Source organism: Mustela nigripes, chromosome 17, assembly GCF_022355385.1.
Source record: "Mustela nigripes isolate SB6536 chromosome 17, MUSNIG.SB6536, whole genome shotgun sequence".
NCBI lineage: Eukaryota > Metazoa > Chordata > Mammalia > Carnivora > Mustelidae > Mustela > Mustela nigripes.
Window position 1 is genome coordinate 42,862,571 of NC_081573.1, and position 7,455 is coordinate 42,870,025.

Below are 7,455 nucleotides of genomic sequence, written 5' to 3' on the forward strand. Positions count from 1 at the left end.
ACAACTCACTCTTCCGGAACATAGGCTTTCCTGTTGCCTCTTCTTTGCCCGTGCTGTTCTCCTACCTTCTTCACCCTCCCTGAATCTGATAAACTCTGACAAGCATTTCCTCCGCCATACTTTCCTGGGAGAGTAAGAATTGCCTGCTCCCTCGACTTTTTGTTCCTTACTCCAGGAGAGCTCATAAGGGTCTCCCTCTTTAGGTCAAACGCTCACTAAGAGCCTCTGCCTTTAACATCCCCAGCTCACTCTTTTTTTTTTTTTTTTTTTTTTTTAAGTTTTTTATTTTGATGGGCGCCTGGGTGGCTCAGTTGGTTAAGCGGCTGCCTTGGGCTCAGGTTGTGATCTCCAAGTCCTGGGATCGAGGCCCCTCTTCCCCCTGCTGTAGGCTCCCTGCTCGGTGGGGAGCCTGCTTCTGCTTCTCCCTCCCTCTGTTTGTGCTCTCTCTCTTGCTATCTCTCTCACCATCTCTCTCTGTCAAATAAATAAATAAATAAATCTCTTTTGAAAGATTTTACATAAAAATAAATAGAGAGTTCTGCTTTTTTTTTTTTTTTAAGTAATCTCTACACCTAACATGGGGCTCAAATTTACAACCCCGAGATCAAGAGTCACACGTTCCACTGACTGAGCCAGCCAGGCGCCCCTCCAGCCCACACTCGTGCTGCAGCACCCTGCAGAGGACCTGGGACCCAGGCAGGTGCTGAGAAATGCTCAACTGAAACCCAAGACTGAAAACCTCTGAATCCCATCTTCACATTTCAGTAAAAGGAGTTAATTGCTGGTCTCTCAAGTCTCAATACCACTTTGCCCCTCCTTTAGCCCATAGGGGACTTGGTTCTTGCCTTCTTGGTTCTTTCTTCCAGGAAATCTTTGGGTTTGAAGTCTTTCTCCTATGAGCGTTGCCTTAGCATCTACATTAATGCACTCATCACCCTGAATTATAAATGCCTCTTTACCTATCTACCTCCTCCAGTAGTCTAAGGACATCCCCCACCCTCCAACCAAGGGCAGTAACTGTGGGTCTCGCCCAGGGCAAGTAACTTGTGATAGTTAATAGAGAGCACTTTCAGCATGTCCAATGTGTTTTGAGCACTTTACATATACTCACATATTAAAAAAAAAAAAAATTTTTTTTAAGTAAACGCTTCTCCCAACGCGGGGCTTGAACTCATGACCCAGAGATCAGGAGTCCCATGCTTTTCCAACGAAGCCAGCCAGGCGCCCCTGTGTACTAACTCATTTAAATGCTAGAAGAACCCCACAAGGTGGGTATTATTGGCCCCATTTCCCAGAAGCGCAAACTGAAGCCAGAGAGATTCTAAACTCGCCCAAAGGCGCACAGCCAGGAGGTAGGGATTTTAGTCCAGGCGGTCTGGCTCCTGGCTGGCTCTTATCCACCGCACCATAGTAACTGCAGAGGTGAGCTGATGGAAGGGGAGCCCGGCACACCCTGGACTCCTGCTCCTCTTCCCCCAGGAGATAGAGTCCTGTGCCAGACTGCAGGGAGTTGCCCAAATACGAGGCCAAGATCTGTGCTAATAAAGCTTCTTGGCGAATAGCATTTTAATAAAGACTTGTTGTTTTCCTCTGCCAGAGAAGCCACCCCATTTCCTGCTGCCCCCCCAGGGACAGCCTGGCCATGGCTAACCTGGCTTTGCTGGAGAATTAACCTCTGGAGTAGCTTCAGGAACAAAAAAACCTCGTAGCACCGAGCCTGCTGCTAAAGCTCTTCAAGGCCATCCCCCACTCCCTGCTGGTGGGCACAAGGAATGGCTCAAAATCCTGCAAAGAGGCACATTATCTTTGACTCAGTAACTCCCCTTGGAGAAATTTATCCTCAAGACCTACCATACAGGTCATCAAAGGTGTATATATAAAGGGATTCCTCATAACGTTGTTTATAAGAATAAGCACTGGGAAAAAACCCAGGTTTACCCGAAGGCTATTAGTTTAATAAATTATAGGTATCTAAACAGTGGGAAATAATACAACCATTAAAATGCTATTAGGAATCTATGTTTATTGTCAAGGTAGGCTGTCCATGAGCAGTTACAGAGTACAAACACAGGTTACTTTATAGAAGTAAAGTAACCTTCTATAAACTATAGAATGGGGTAGTTTATTCCTGGAGGATACATGGAGGATGGTAACAGCAGTTGCCTTTGGGGAGGGGAACAAAGGGGCTGGGGGACCAGAGAAGAAGAGTTACTTTTTTTTTTTTTTTTAAGATTTTATTTATTTATTTGATAGAGAGAGACATAGCGAGAGAGGGAGCACAAGCAGGGGGAGTGGGAGAGGGAGAAGCAGGCTTCCCGCAGAGCAGGGAGCCCGACTTGGGGCTCCATCCCAGGATCCTAGGATCAGGACCTGAGCCGAAGGCAGACACTTAATGATTGAGCCACCCAGGTACCCTTTAAGAATTAATTTTTGAGTAATCTTTACACCCAACGTGGGTCTTAAAGTTACAACCCTTGGATTAAGATGTGCACCTTCCTCTGACTGAGTCAGCCAGGCACCCCAAATATGCTGCATTTTAAAAAATCATTCTTGGGGCACCTGGGTGGCTCAGTTGGTTAAGTGTCTGCCTTCAGCTCGAGTCGTGATTTCGGAGGCTTGAAACTGAGTTCCGCATCAGGTTCCCTGTTCTGCGGGGAGCCTGCTTCTCCCTCTGCCTGCTTTTCCTCTGCTTGTGCTTGCTTGTTCTCTCTGACAAAATAAAATAAAATAAAATAAAAATAAAATGAAATAATAAAATAAAATAGGATTTATAAATAAAAAAATAAATACCTATTCTCCTGTCAATGGACATCTAGGGTTTTTTGTTGTTTTTGTTTTTGTTTTTTTACATTTTTACTCTTACGGTAATACAGCTATGGATATTCTTGTATGATTCTCATGCTGGCACATGTTTTTGGTGATTTCTCTGGTTAAATGCTGAGCAAGGGGCTGTAGGGTAGAGGCTGGGGTACAGGGTTTGTAAATGTTCCGTTTCACTAGAATCGCGCCAGTTGACACTCCCACCAGCGCATGAAAGGATGCTGTTAGTTCATGTTCTTTGCTACCCTGTTTAGTTAGTTCTTACCTTTGCCAGCTGAATGAGTGGGAGATTTATTTCTCAGCACTTAACTTTTCATTCCTCTCAGACTTTGTACCATGTACCAGGTACATTAGTTACTCAAATATAGATGTATATAATCGTATAGATAGGTATAACCATATCTATCTATCTACAATCATATCCATCTATATATCTGTATTACTTAGTAATAATTATATATCAGGAAATATATATCTGAGCATATCTTAGGTATAACTCAAATGTCAACTGTGGTTAACTCTAGGATAATAGGTGATTTTTATTTTAGTTTTCTTTTTTGTTTATCTCTGCATTAACATTTTTTTCTTGGGGATGCCTTGGTGGCTCAGTGGTTTAAGCATCTGCCTTTGGCTTGGGTCTTGATCCTAGGGTCCTGGGATGAGTCCCACACGGGGCTCCTTGCTGAGTGGGGAGCCTGCTTCTCCTTCTGCCTGCCGTTCCCCCTGCTTGTGCTCTCTCTTTCTCTCTCTCTCTGACAAGTAAATAATTAAAATCCTAAAAAAAGAGACTCACTCTCCTGTCCTTTCTGAGTCTCCTGGACAAATCTATACTCTCTACGTCGTCAATAAACTCTGTTCTCACTTCCTCTCAGCTCGTGTTTGATTTCTATCCTGTCTGAAGCCAGGGATCATCTTGGCTGGTCCTGTGGGATCTCACTCTGGGGCATTGGACCCAACCAGCATCAAAAATGTGGACCTCAAGGGCGCCTGATGGCTCAGTCAGTTAAGCCTCCGATTCTTGATTTCAGCTCAGGTCACCATCTCAGGGCAATGAGATCGAGCCCTGTGTCGGGCTCCATGCCCAGTAGGGAGTCTGCTTGAGATTCTCTCTCTTCCTCTCCCTCTGCCTCTCCCCTTCTCACATGTGTGCACATGCTCGTTCTCTGTCCAAAATAAAATAAAATAATTTTTTTCTTTTTTCTTTCAGATTTATTTATTTATTTATTTTATAGAGAGAGCATGTGTGTGTACACCAGTGGTGGAAGGGTGGGGGGGCTGCAGTGGGGGAGGGACAGAGGCAGAGGGAGAGAAACTCAAGCCGACTCTTCGTCATGGGGCTTGATCTCACGAGCCTGAGATCATGACCTGAGCCAAAACCGAGTATCTGACGGTCAACTGACTGAGCCACCTAGACACCCCTAAAATCTTTTTCTACTGTGGATATTTATTACTTGTATAATTTTCTTCTTCTTCTCCTTCTTCTTCTTCTTCTTCTCCTTCTTCTTCTTCTCCTTCTCCTTCTCCCCCTCCTCCTCCTCCTCCTTCTTCTTCTTCTTCTTCTTCTTCTTCTTTCTTCTTCTTCTTCTTCTTTTTAAGGAAAGGGTGCCTGGGTGGCTCAGTGGGTTAAGCTTCTGCCTTCAGCTCAGGTCATGACCCAGGGTCTTGGGCTCGAGCCCCATGTTCAGCTCCCTGAACTGCTTCTCCCTGCTTCTCCCTCTCCCTTGGCCCCTCCCCCTGCTCATATTCTCTCTCATTCTTGCTCTCTCTCAAATAAATAAAATCTTTTAAAAAATACGTTAAAAAAAGAAAGGGAAAATATATGGTGCTCAGCATTAGTCATTGAGTAAATACAAAGTAAACCAGAATAATATACCACCATACAACTTTTAGAGTGGCTCGAATTTAAAAGACTTTCCATACTTTGGGTGCCTGGCTGGCTCAGTCAGTAGACCATGGGACTCATGATCTCGGGGCTGTGAGTTCGAGCCCTGCATTGGGTGGGTGTAGAGATTATGTACAATCTTTTTTTTTTTTTTTTTCTTGAGATTACTTAAAATCTTTAGAAAAGAGAAAGGACCTTGCCTTTTATCTAGTTCAGTTGTTATATATGTTTTTTGTTTTTCCTCTAATTTTAGTTAAAATCCTGCAGTGGCTCCTCATTGCTCTGAGGACACAGGCCCAGCTGCTGACCGTGAGTGCCAGCACCCAGCAGTCCCCTTACCTGCCTGTTGGGCCCCGTCTCCTGCATCTCCCTCCTCCAGCTAGACTGAACTGCCTGAAAATGCTGAGCCCTCTTTTCTGGGCTTCTGCCCAGGTGGTGACTTCAGGCACTCTGGCTAACTCCGATGTCACTTCCCACAGGAAGCCTTCCCTGAGCCCCTTATGCCCTCCTATCGTGTGACTTGTTAATCTTGAATCATTACCACCAGCTCTAGTCTCCAAGCTCTAGTCTAATAGCTCATGGCTATTCTAGGTGCTAAGATACTCTATTGAAATTTTTCCGTATCATTGGCAATCAGTTGGTTCCCTGAGTCCCTCAAGTGCTCCCCATACCAGGGGGGCTATCTTTCATACCCCCCAGACATCCCTGTCACCCAGTAATCAAAAGGGTAGGGGCCCGGGGCCCCCTGCTCTGGTGTTAAGGGCTGGTGTTTATTTTGAGTGGTCTGGTGCTGTCCTTCTCGCTTTTCGCCCTCGGTTGTGAATACCTGCTTCCCTTGTCTGTTTATTCCACCAGAGCAAAAGCTCCTTCAGGGCAGAAAGACACTCCCCTCACCAGGAAAACACTTGGCACATGCTAGGTGCCCAGTGGGTACTTACCCCATGAATGAACGGATGAGTGAGTGAGTGAAAGCAGCCTGAGAAGTTACAGAGTCACTCTGCAAAACCTTGGGCCCCTCCTCACCCTCAGTCTGGACTCCAGAGTTTCTTCTTGCGTTGGAAACCTTGCTCTTTGCCCAGGTTTTATCACTCGGCTGGTCTACACCCCTGCAGGAGGCTCCCCCCAACCCGCCACCATCTGACTCAGCCTCACCTTCCCCTCCTATGCAACTTGGACTCTCGCTGAGAATTGCCGATCCTCGGAGGATGGAGACGTATCCCTTTCTTCCACGAACCCATGAGCAGACAAGCACACATGTGCACACAGGCACAAGCAAACCCAGCCATGCGTGCCCAGGACTGTCAACGTGCCCACTGACTGGTAAGGTGACTGCCTCAGTGGGGTTTACCCTGGGCTTCCCTGGTTTCAACACTGAGGGTCCTACACCCCAGGAACCCCGACGGTCCCTGGCAAACAGGGATGGTCTCTCTAGCACTGGGTTGGTTGGCTCATTCTTCATGGACAGTGGAGGGGTGACGAACTTCAGGATGGGGTTCTGTATTGCTGGTGCTGAGCCCAGGACTTGGCACATGGTGGGTTTGCCATAGCTCTGCCACTTGTTATCCCTGAAAAATCATTTCACCTCTTGGTCTCCTCAAGAGGGGGCAGGATAGTGTCTTCCTCACAGAGGTGCTTGAGACAGTAACAATAAAAGTGCCTGGGACTAGACCCTGGAACACACTGAGTGTTATGTAAATGAGAGCCATTTTTGCTGTTATAATTATATATGTGTGTGGATGAAAGGTTTCTAGAGTTTTCCATTTGTGAAAGAAACAAAACCAGTAGGAGGTAGAGGACTACAAAAGTCACCCCTCTGCTAAGCTTGCTCTTAGCAAAACTCTCCTCCCCACTTAAGAAAGAAAACAGCTTAATTCTGACAAAATTCATAAACCACACAGTTTCCCCATTTAAAGCATTCAATTCAGTGGGTTTTCGTTTTTTTTACAAGGTTGTGAGATCATCACCACAATCTTTTCTTTTCTTTTTTTTTCTGTCACCACAATCTAAGTTTAGAACATATGCCTCCCTCTCTAAAGGAAGGTTCCAACTCCAGTAGCAGTCACTCCCAAAGTTCCTCTTACCCCCAAATCCTGCCCAGCCCTAGGCAACCACTAATCTATTCTCTGTCTCTATGGATTTGCTTCTTCTGGACCTTTCATAAAAATGGACTTGTACTTGGCTTTCTGTGTCTGGCTTCTTTGACTGAGCATATCATGTTTTCAAGGTTCATCCAGGTGGTAGTGGGCAGCAGAGCTCCATTCCTTCTCCTAGCTAATGCCCCACCACCCTCCTTTAATCCCTGTTAGGTGTATCTAGAAAGGGTTAAACACTTAGCCTAGTCAGAACAAGTTTGCATTTGTGGAGGCAGAGACCAAATGCTTTTTTATTTTTGCTCTGTTTCTATCTTATTCATTTTATCTTATATTTTCTCTTGCCCTTCCTCATTGGTTTTACTTTATCTTTAAAAAAAAATTTTTTTTTAGATTTTATTTGTAAGTAATTTCTAACCCCAATGTGGGGCTTTTACAACCCTGAGATTAAGGGTCCCACACTCCCTTGGGGCGTCTGGGTGGCTCACTTGACAGGCAGAGATCACAAGTAGGCAAAGAGGCGGGCAGTTGGGGGGTGTGGGGAGCAGGCTCCCAGCTAAGCAGAGAGCCTGATGCGGGGCTCGATCCCAGGACTCTGGGATCATGACCTGAGCAGAAGGCAGAGTCTTAACCCACTGAGCCACCCAGCCCCCCGCCCTGTTG

The 7,455-nt window shown here is 45.8% G+C and overlaps 1 protein-coding gene across 3 annotated transcripts in view; it reads left to right on the top strand.

The window, feature by feature from the left end:
* The window catches only part of CDH3 (cadherin 3), a 76,112-nt gene that overhangs the window by 59,490 nt on the left and 9,167 nt on the right, over positions 1-7,455 (top strand). The window contains exon 17 of one of the 3 annotated variants that reach the window (XR_009400668.1): positions 5,815-6,022. The exons of 1 other annotated variant lie outside the window; for it this stretch is intronic. The gene's annotated coding sequence lies outside the window, so the exon portion shown is untranslated. Of the gene's footprint in view, positions 1-5,814; positions 6,031-7,455 lie in introns of those variants that run through there. One more of the 3 variants, XM_059381464.1, reaches the window with a different exon arrangement.